The 12,326-nt window shown below is 35.3% G+C and overlaps 1 pseudogene; it reads right to left on the bottom strand.

The window, feature by feature from the left end:
• Nucleotides 1-463: 463 nt before the first annotated feature.
• LOC122582431 lies at nucleotides 464-2,857 on the bottom strand (annotated as a pseudogene).
• Nucleotides 2,858-12,326: the final 9,469 nt, after the last annotated feature.

Raw genomic sequence — 12,326 nt, 5'->3', positions numbered from 1 at the left:
AGTTATTACCATTTCATTGATGCATTTGGTAGACGTATTGGAATGGAATTAACTATTAATGGAGGTTGTTTGGTAATAATAAAGATAGATGGATGAATGGAATGAAGTATCTTCACGGTGACAAAAATACCCTTATAATATTACGAATTGCCAGACAACAAAGTATCTTAAAAGATGTCGTGACTTATGTACAATATACTGAACTATAATTTTTAACATAGGATTATATACATCGATAGATGACTACATTAGTTAAAATTTCAGCCGCAAACTAAACATTATCACCTTGGATACACAAGCAAATGGAAAATTACAAAGTTCATCCAAATTCTTGATCTAGAGTTTAAACTAAAACAGAGACATTCTAAAAAGACCATGACGACGAACCGTATCCCAATACAGCATTAGGAAAGACAAAATCTAAAATCAAAGCATGTTTACGCATCCAAAAACTAAAAGCTGGTCAAGAATCTTCTTCGAGTATGTCTAGTACCAATGTTAACTTGTCTTCGTCTGCAATTGTGAAAAAGATTACCAACTCTTCATCACGTGAAAGCATGCGCACTACCTTGTTACACTCACGAGTAGTCAAACCATCAACTTTTTTCATCTCTGAATGAAGTTTTTTACGTAGTTCCTCTCGATTCCAAGAACCGAATTGAAATTTTTTGTTGCTTCCTCAATTTTTTAACCTATTACATCTGCCGATTTATCCAAGTTGTTAACAAGACACTACAACAAAAATGTCAATTGCTCACAATTATTTCCTCGCATTTCTAAAAAATGTGAAAAAATTTGTTAATTTGTTCACATTTAAAATTGTATAAAAAAATGGGATAAGTATCTTGGAATGTAACAAACTTTGAACGAATGTCTATAGTAGGAAATAACTAAAGTTGTGTGTATTGTATGTAAACAACTCGAAAATAATGTTTATTGTATGTAAGAACATGTATTCAACCAATTATAATCAGACAAGTGGCGCCTATATGGTTGCCACGTATGTTTTCTTACATACAATAAACATTTTTTAAAGTTGTTTACATACAATACACACAACTTTAGTTATTTCCTACTATAGACATTCGTCCAAAGTTTGTTACATTCCAGGATACTTATCCCTAAAAAAAATTCACAGTTAGAAGTGTGAAAAAATTAATAAAGTCATACTTTTTTCACATGTATAAATGTATAAACAAAATGTTCACACTTAAAAGTGTGAAAAAATGTTAAGCATTTTCACACTTAAAAGTGTGAGAGCTAATTTATCACACTCAAATTCCTCGCACTTCCTCTTGTGTGAGGAAATTTGGTGTCACAAATTACTTTCTCACTTTTAAGTGTGAACAATTATATATTTTTAGACAATTGAAAATGCGAATTTTTTGTTTCTACATATATAATTGTGAATTTTTTTTGATCCTTTAACTTTATTCACAGTTTTAAATGTGAGTTCTTTTTCACACATTTATAAGTGTGAACAAATTAACAATTTTTTTTAACATTTTTAAAAAATGCGAAGAAATGAGTGTTAAGAAATAACATATTTGTTGTTGTAGTGAGAGAATCCAAATTATTGCTTCTTAATTTTTCTCTTCCGATGGGTACTGGATTCTTCTCTTAATGGAGCATTTATAGGATTGTTGGCTACATGATCGACATGTATTTCTTCTAACCCTTCCACGTTTCCTTGTGTGTGATCAACATCTTCTTGTTGCACATTCATTTCACACTAAAAAAAATGTTGATTAGTGACGACTTTACTTAGTAACAACTAAAATTTGGTCACTAATATCTTCATTTAGTTACCATTAAGAAAAAGTGGTCACTAAATTTGGTCACTAAACAAATTTAGTGGCCAAAAAATAACATTTTTTCGTCTCTAAACAAAATTAGTCACGGACCTTTAGTGACGAAAAGTGACGACTTAAAATTTGGTAACTAATATATCATAATGACCAAAATTTGGTCACTAAACAAAATTAGTGACGAAAATTTGGTCATTATGATAAATTAGTGACCAAATTTTAAGTGGTCACTTTTTGTCACTCTTCGTCACTAAAGGTCCATGACTAATTTTGTTTAGAGATGAAAAAATGTAATTTTTTGGCCACTAAGTTTGTTTAGTGGCCAAATTTAGTGACCACTTTTTCTTAATGGTAACTAATTGAGGTTATTAGTGACCAAATTTTAATCGTCACTAAGCAAAGTCGTCACTAATTAACATTTTTCTTGTAGTGTCAGAAATGACGTCTGCAGCGGTTTGCGCATCTCTTCCATTTGCGCGATCCTTTCCAAACACAAGACAAAGCTCATAATAATGTGTAAACTTTTTACCCCTCCATTTTGCAGCATCTTATGCACCTAGAATAACATAGAAAAATATGTATATGGCCGGGTTGATTCAACTTTCTGTTAATTAACATGGGCATAAAAGGTTGATTATAACATTAAAATTCAACTATATGTTTCTTCAAAAAGTCAAATTATACCTGAGCATATTCTTTCCAAACCGATTGAGGAGCTTCAATTCAACCATGCTACTCTGAGTGTCCCATCCAAAACCACTCGTGCCCTTCCATGATAGCATGTCATGCACCGCAGACCAATCACTCTTCAAAGTCTTTATTCATGACTCTATGTGTGGTTTCGCTTTTATGCCAGCACTTGGAAGTAAGGCAGCTAGACGGTTTTCCACTGCATTAAGAAATCCAGGCTTGAATCCATTGTCAGATTTAAATTGGGAACCCGAGTTGATCACGTCAATCATAGCTTCAACTAGTTTCTCATTTTCTAAGTCATTCCATTTCCTTTTGTTCTTCCCAGGACCCCTTTCATTATCAATTTGTGAATCCATACCTTCAAATATATATTACACAATGATGTAGTTCAAGCTAAATATAGAATATAGAAAAGAGAAATTTTGTTATACAATACTGGACATGTGATCAGAAGTACGTAACAAACATGCACAAGCTAACTAAACATAATTATGATATTCAATTTTATCAACAAACATTTATCGAAAGAAACTTCAGGCTGCATATAGTAACTAGACTAATAACGATGAATGAAATTAAAGGCTAAAATACTAAATTAATTAATTGCGTCTATGTCTCCATGCATTAAACATGGAAGTAGCTAGCTGTGCTCTAAAGCTTGTCCATGCATTTGATGTCCCAATTGTTGTTATACATTCGACCTCTGATCTAAGATCTTCATCATCTTCGTCGTTGTTTGTGTCCTCAAATTCTTCCAACTCCAACGGATCATACGGTAATTCATTTCTTATAAAACTATGTAAAAGACAACATGCGAGAATAATTTTATTTTGTGTTCTAATGGGATAAAATGATGGACTTCTAAGTATCGCCCATCTCTTTTTTAATACCTCAAAACTGTTGGGTTATATAACTATTATCAAATCAAATCACAAAGCACGCAACGGAAGACAAGATCTATGCAGTTTAATTAATTAACCAAAGTATAGAATGTGTACCTTAAATTGGAGAGATTAAAGCAAGAAAAAGGTTTAAATTAACCTCTCTACGATTGCACACACAACGTTAGAATGTATGTATGCTAGTACTTGATCACGAACAAACAACCCTTTGTTAATACCCTTTCACACGAACCAAAGAAAACCCGAAACCCTTTGTGTTTGTGAGGATCGGCCGAAGCCAAGATAAAGGGAGGAGGAGAGAATTTTAAGGTTTTAAAAAACCTTAATAATTGTGTGTGAAAAACCTTAAGAATTGGTTTGTATTTATAGCCTCACATTTACTTGAAAAACAAGTTTAGGGTTTTCTAAAAACCCTCCAATGTTAGCTGTCCCCCTCTAAGAAGTTTCTAGAGGGTTTCTTAATTTTTCATCCAATCACAATTATCTCATCCGTTAAGTCCGTCAGTTAAGTACCGTTAACTATTAACATTTAACAGACGACCCTTAGTTTTTCGTGATCAAATTAATTAATAAATTAAATTTAATATATTAATTAATTTATAGTTACATTCACGTTGAGGTGTGACCCCGTAGGCTTAAATACGTTTCGGACATACGTTCATTTTACGTGATCATATTCTAACAGCTCCCACTTGAGCTCGTAACGAATGAAGGTAATAACATTGGTTAGCGTCTAGCAACACGCCAATGCTCCCGAAAACATTTAAGTATAGTTTTAAACGGTTAAGGCATTTATTATCCCTTTGTTCAGATACATTTGTTAAATATGAATATGAATCAAGGTCATTTCATAATTTAACGATTATGTTTCTCATTCTATAACTAATTAATGATTACCAAATATAATCGAGAACCATCTGGATTTATTTGGGCACGGCCATGCAAATATCTTTAATTAGTCCTAATGAGGGCGCCAATGGTATCATGCTTCAACTTTTAAATTGAAGGAACAAATCCTATATTGACTACACGTGTCAGTCATCATACTTCACGATGCTTTCTGAAAATAGCCCTTTATGTACCCCTTATTCAGGTGAGTTAGAACTACATCTAGTAAGTGCGATTCATACATGCTGACCTACTTGCATCTCAAGTCAAAGGATCAATAAAAGTAACCGTTTACGAATTTCACTTAATGACGACGATCCATAAAGTGATAATTCGTTAGTGGGGTAGTCCGATATGCATCCGCTATGGATATCATGTGAGTTTGGTGGGAACCATCCATTACATATTCCAAGAATATAACCAATCACTCACATTTGTCTTAGTTTAATTATATTCCCATATAATTAATCGACAATGGACAATTTAGAATATTTAATAATATATAAAATATAAAATAAAATATTCAAGGATTAAACATGCAAATATAGGACACAATTTAATATTGAATGAAATCAAACATATCAAGTACTTTATTTCATTATGGAAAATATAAATTGTTTAACATCCTTTATCCAAATACCGAAACAACATATTTACATGAAATAACTAGCTAATTTAAGTACTATGCCCTCGGCATGCCTTTCAAGCTTGGGCCTAGACAAAGCTTTTGTGAAAGGATCAACTAAGTTAAAATCTGTGTGAACTTTGAGTAAATTGATCTCCCCTAGTTCGATCTGCTCACGAACATAGTGATATCGTCTAGCATAATGTCTGGCACTTTTCTGAACTCCGGGTTCGTTGGCAATGATTAATGCACCGGTATTATCACAGTACAAATCAGTGGGTAATTCATTTGAGGGGATCACGTTTAGCCCACTAATGAACTTCCTTATCCAGACTGCTTCCATTGCGGCTTCTGAGGCGGCAATGTACTCAGACTCTATTGCAGACATGGCGACTGTGGTTTGCTTCTTGCTTTTCCAGTCCACAGCTCCTCCGTTTAGAACGAAGACGAATCCTGATTGAGACTTCGTGTCATCTTTATCAGTTTGAAATCCAGCATCACAGTATTCGGTCACTTTGAGCTCTAAGTCTGGATTTCCTCCATACACCAAAAATATATCTTTAGTAGCTCGTAGGTACTTCAGAATATTTTTAACAGCAATCCAATGGCTTTCACCAGAATTCTGTTGATATCGGCTAACGATGTTTTGCGCGAACGCCACATCGGGTCTAGTGCATCTAACCGCATACATAATAGATCCCACAGCCGAAGCATAAGGAATTCTACTCATACGCTCCACCTCACTAGGCGTAGTAGCACCTTGTTTGACAGATAAACTAAGTCCTTCTTGCATAGGTATAGACCCACGCTTAGAATTCTCCATCTTGAATTGTTTCAAGATCTTATCAATATAAGCACTTTGACTTAGTCCAATTAATCGCCTTGATCTATCTCGGTGGATCTTGATTCCAAGAATAAATGCCGCTTCTCCTAAATCTTTCATGGCAAAACACTTTCCAGGATGGGATTTAACATCTTACAACATTGGAATGTGTTTTCCTATGATTAATATGTCATCGACATATAAGACAAGGAAGGTAACATTACTCCCACTAGCTTTGCGATATACACATGGCTCATCGGGATTTTGAACAAAACCAAACTTTTTGATTTCTTCATCAAACCGTTTATTCCAACTTCTTGATGCTTGCTTTAGTCCATAAATGGACCTTTGAAGCTTGCATACTTTGTTGGGATGTTTTGGATCAATAAAACCTTCCGGTTGATCCATATAGACTTCTTCATCCAAGTAACCATTTAAGAAGGCAGTCTTAACATCCATTTGCCATATCTCAAAGTCATAGTACGTTGCTATAGCTAAGAGAATCTTAATAGCTTCAATGTCCGCAACTGGAGAAAAGGTTTCATTATAGTCAATACCGAAACGTTGAGTATAACCTTTCGCCACGAGACGAGCTTTATAGGTGTGTACATTTCCATCCATGTCCGTCTTCTTCTTGAAGATCCATTTACACCCAACAGTTTGAGCATTTTGTGGAAGATCAACCAAGCTCCAAACTTGATTGTCTTTCATGGATTTCATTTCCACCTTAGTAGCATCAAGCCATTTGTCAGATTCCGGATCTGATAATGCAGCTTTGAAATTCGGAGGCTCATCGAGATCTCCAACAACGTCTTCTTTTACCATCAGACATAGTCTTTCGGTAGGACGTCTTGTCCTTTCGGACCTACGAAGTGGAATCGCTTCATTATCATCGACTTGAGGTTCATCACTTTGAACATTTTCCCCCCCAAGTTGATGATTGCTAGTATCTTCAGAAGGTGACACATCTTCCTCTTGAGTCTCATCAAGTTCTACAACCTGTTAAGAAACAGGGATTGAAATAAAAGAAAAATAACAGATTTAAGGCTTATACAGCCTTTGATAACATGGAAGCAAATAAAGGACTACATTGTGATAAATTATGATAATTGTTACAATGAATCGTAGCCCCTATTTATACAAGAAATCAAAGAGTTAAATATGGAAATAAAATCATAGTTGTGAATCGGTTTGATTTTTGATGTGTTGCCCAAGTCGTGATCTTCTATTTAGGGAAATGATTTGATCTCATCTTCTAACACTCCCCCTCAAGTTGAATAGTGGGATCACCAATATTCAACTTGAATTGCTTTTGATTTTTGGTTTTGATTTTGACTCGAGCTACCGCCTTCAGACATGGCAGCCTTGATTTGTGCTACCGCCTTCAGACATGGCAACCTTGATTTGTGATACCGCCTTTAGACATGGTAGTCTCACAGTTTATTTAGTGAGATACCGCCTTCGGACATGGTAGTTTTTGATTTTTGCTACCGCCTTCAGACATGGTACTCTCACAGTTTATTTAGTGAGATACCGCCTTCGGACATGGTAGATTTGGTTTGAGATACCGTCTTCAACAGACATGGTATGTTTTGGTTTGAGCTTCCGTCTTAAGACATGGTAGACTTTGGATTGATTTTTGAGCTATCGCCTTCTCTTCTTGAGTTATCGTCTTGTCTTCTTTATATACCTATATTCTCCCCCTAAAAAAAAATACCGGTATATTTCTTACTTTTCTAACACTCCCCTCAAGTTGAAGTGTTTGTTTTTCTTGCGGATTCAAACTACATAAGTATTTCCTTTATAAACTGATGTAGGCCCAACTGATCACCTAAACTTGATGAGTTTAAATAATCCAACTTATCAGCCCATTTTATTTTTTTTAGCCCAGACCTTAAAATCATTATCATTATTAGTGATATCTTTAAAAATAAGATATTTTTGGAAACTAAGGTCATAAACAACGCCCCCCACGTTCCTGCCTACCACTGAACCTTTCCCTTGTGAAAAATTACAATTCTCAAGATCTTTATTTGGGGAATATTTCATATTTCCTATTTGTGGCAAGAAATCGGTTTGAGGTATTTTGAGATTTGGGATTGAACTCTTTTCCCTTTTTACCTACAACCGAGAAACCCTCCTCCACATCTCCTTTTCCGACCGCCGCTGTCGCCTCTGTTTCTTTTCCGGCTGCCGCTGCCATTCCTCCAAAACCTCCTTTCTGATTGGTATTATTATTATTCTTTATGGTGAATTTGTTATTTGCGGTGGTGGTAGGTGAAGATTTCAAGTCGCCGTCGGTGGTGGCAGGCGGTGGTTGTATGGAAAAGTTAGGCTTTTCAGTCGATCGATTTTGCTGCCATGGAAATCTCTTGGTGGCCGGCAGCCACCTCACTCGCGGCGGCTAGTGGTGGGAGTTGAGTGATAGCAGATGGCAGTTTAAAATCGGGGAGTTTGACTCGATTGACACGATTTGGTGGTTATTTCTCTGTTATACCGGCCAGGAGTTCCGGTAAGTTCAATTATTTTGTTTGATCGGTTTAGGTGTTGTGGTTGCTTACCCCAGTCGCCGGAATAATATTCCATGGTGGCTTGGGTTTTGATTTTGTTAAGAGATGATTGAAGTCCCAACTCGGAACCCGAGCTTTGGTTGTCGGCTTTGGCCATGGTGACTGCTCGATGGTTTATGAGTTTAGGCGGAAGTTTATTGGGTAGATGATGAACCGATTAACGGCTCTGATACCAATGTTAAGAAACAGGGATTGAAATAAAAGAAAAATAACAGATTTAAGGCTTATACAGCCTTTGATAACACGGAAGCAAATAAAGGACTACATTGTGATAAATTATGATAATTGTTACAATGAATCGTAGCCCCTATTTATACAAGAAATCAAAGAGTTAAATATGGAAATAAAATCATAGTTGTGAATCGGTTTGATTTTTGATGTGTTGCCCAAGTCGTGATCTTTTATTTAGGGAAATGATTTGATCTCATCTTCTAACACAACCCTCCCACTGTTCTCTTGAACTAACTTCTTTTCAAAGAACTCAGCATATCGAGCAACACGAACAGTGTTTTTGGCGGGATCATAGAAGTCGTAACCCATCGTTTCCTTAGGGTATCCGACAAAGATGCACTTAGTAGTTATGGGTTCAAGTTTGTCAGGCGTATCGCACTTCACAAGTGCCTTACATCCCCAGACTCTTAAGTAAGACAAATTAGGGACATCACCATGCCATAATTCGTACGGTGTCTTGTCAACCTTCTTGGTTGGAACCATATTGAGAATGCGTACAGTAGTCTCTAAAGCATAATCCCAAAACGAAAATGGGAGAGTTGTACGGGTCATCAATCATCTTACCATGTCTAACAAGGTTCGATTTCTCCTTTCAAACACTCCATTATGCTGAGGAGTATATGGAGGAGTAAGCTGTTGGACAATTCCACATGCTTTTGCCTCTCGATTTTTCATATCATGACCCAATATATACAAAAAAAAAATGGCAACTTGTTCATCTATGTCGAGATACTTTGAAGCCTTTAAATTTCCCTCACTCTGAAGCACATGGCAAAGCTTAACAAATCCCGACCTATTAACTCTAAGTTGTTCATGGCATCTTGTGTCACTTTCATAGGCTAATCGTTTCATGTATTCTTTTCTTTAGGGTAATAGCATTTTGTAGCTAGGTATAACATGACACACATACACACGTATACTAATTATGGTCTTCACAAGTTGAAAATACCAACTAAATAAATTGAGTATCTCGATCCACAATAAACAACATGCAGTTATTTTCTTTATCTTTTTTCGTCTATTCAATGTTAGCCGAGGCATAACTGCAACAATATTGAAAATGATCTGAAATATAAAATAGATGTAGTTGATAGATATCATATCATGGCACGTACACCAAAACAAATATATATATATAATGAACGGGTCTTAACGTGTTATAATATGTTATACGTAAAGATTTTAGAGCTATTTGCATGAGTATATAAAACAAAATGATTAATGTGTTCAAATAAATTATAGTCATTCAAATGTATATAACATATATGTTGATCTACTTGATGGTTTGATATATAGAAAAGTAAATGGAGAATAAAGTTTACCTGTGACTGCAACCGATTGAAAATGTAGAAGGAAGTATGATACGACGTGATGCATATGTGAGAATTTATAGCCAATTAACCTCCTAAGTAGTTGAGATTATTTAGGGATAAAGGGGCATAGTGGGTAGATTAATTTTGAAGTTGTAATGGAATGGAAAAAAATAGGCCAGGTGGCAGAATGAAAAAATGAGAATTTTGAAGGAATGAAATTCCTTATGTAATGGACTATTCCATTGCAAAATGCTAAACAAACACATTTTTTTCATTCCAATTGAATACATGATTCCATTCCAGCTTCCATTTCAATTTACCAAACTCAACCTAAGTGGTTGAGATTTGAAGAAGAAGAAAAAATGAGTGATTTAGATTCCTTCTAAGGGTATTATAAATAAGTGATAGAAGTATTTTGGGGTTTTAACTCGGTTAAAATGTAAAAAATGAAGGACATGGAGTTCTACCCTTATATAATGTAGTCGAGATAAAAATACATGTGATGCGATGAGATGGGATTTCAATCATAGTCATTGTTTGTATAAACTCCTTAATTTAAAATGAATGATAATAAAAATGTTGATTAACATAAGTTATCAACCAACGTTCCTAGTTTTCAGTCGAAATATTTCTATTATGATATTTTTAATTGAGAACTTCTAAAATCTTTTTAATTTGAGTATAAACTGTATACAATGCCGGCTCAAAGGTTTGAGGGCCTTAAACGAGATAATTTTGGGGGCCTAGTTAGTTAGGACATATAAAACTAAGGTAAACAAAGAAAGCAAAAGAAACGTATTTGCCTTATGGCGGATATACAAAACTAATGTGAAAGGCTGAAAGTGTTGGCATTACTACTCTGCTGGACTAATGCAATCTTTGCTAACAGATTAAGGTGGAGGCGGTTGTTCTCTACTTCTTTTTGATATAAAAAAAAGGTTCTAAATACAATTGTATTCATCTAAATTATAAAACTTAGTATACTAATTGTCCGATTCATGGAATATTTGGGAGCCTTGATGCTTAGTAGGGCTTAGGCACAAGCCTAACAGTACCATCCCGAAACTTTTTGACGTTGACCGTTAAGTTATCGTTAGCGACCGTTAGTTACTATGTGTATTATATGTGCTTATGTGAATTAAATGATTTACGTGAGATATGTGTTAAAGTGATTTAAAATAATGAAATAAAGTTGTTAATGATTAATAAAGTCAATTAATGTCCCCAATAAGATATAAGGGTCGCTAAGTGTTCTCGTATGCGTTAAAAGAGTCGTTAAGGGCCGAAAGGAGTTGTAACGAAGTGCGAGGGCCTAGATATAAAGTTTTAAAAGTTATTTCAGTATATAAAGGCTATGGAGGTCGACCCTAGGGCAGAGAATTCAGATCAAAACCCTAAGAAAGTCTCACACACAAAACCCTAGACCTCTCTTTCAAGTTTAGAGCAATTTCGGGTCGATTCGGGAGTGATTTCGCATAGATTTCGATCCTTTAATCTTCCTTCCAGGTAATATATGATTTATTGATCAATTGTTGAGTCAATTTAATGGTTTTTACCCAATCAATTCGGATCTTAAGGGTTAGGGTTGATTTCATTACGTTTGGTCATCGATTACTTGGTCGAGTAATCTAATGTATTGTTATTGTATCCTCGTGTCCCTAGAACAAATGATCGTGTGAAATCATCATATGAGTCATATTTTGGGTACATATGAGATCCATAGGTCGTTCTGGTTGCTATGGCCATTTGATGGTCGAAATAGTTTGAAAAACAAAGGGTTTATCAGATCTGAAAATCTAATAATATTGCAAAAATCATATCTCTTTCAATTAAAAGAGTTAGAAGATGATTCTTATATTTTTGAAAATTTCTAAGTGGCCTCTTGAATCGATATGAATAAAATTTCTGGTGATTTTGCCCATAGGTAGGCGAAAAGTGTCGATTTCCAAAAGTGGTCGAATCTCGGACGAGTTCTGCTGGCCTATCTTGTAAACGTCATAAAAGTCCAACTTTATATTTCTGGAAAGTTCTTTGAATTCCCTACATTTCGTAAGAACTAAGTTTTGACTCATTTGGTCGTGTTGAGGTAGAAAAGTCTCCTGCAAGTGAAGGGTGTGAGTCTGGAAATTGATATCGACGAGACCACCATGGGCTCGGCGATACCATCCGGCAGAAGGATTCTAAGCGCGTTTAAGTGTCTAGTTGGCTTATATTTCCATCCTTCTTGTATCATAGGTTGTCGGAAACACTTGTCAAGCACGGTAAACACATTGTGACCGTTGAGTACTCCATCGAGGTAAGATAACATCTTTTACCACACGAGGGACAACAAAACATAGTTTTCATAAGTTAACTTCCCCAAATAAATGTTTATATGTTTGTATGTATTCGGGAATGAATGGGATGTTACTATGGGGTATATTATGATTACCATTGATGATGAATGGTAAGCTTAAGCATGCTATGATCAAAT

Source organism: Erigeron canadensis, chromosome 1 (assembly GCF_010389155.1).
Source record: "Erigeron canadensis isolate Cc75 chromosome 1, C_canadensis_v1, whole genome shotgun sequence".
Taxonomy (NCBI): Eukaryota; Viridiplantae; Streptophyta; class Magnoliopsida; order Asterales; family Asteraceae; genus Erigeron; species Erigeron canadensis.
Note: the sequence above shows the minus strand (reverse complement) of the source record. Positions and strands in the feature narration are given on the sequence as shown.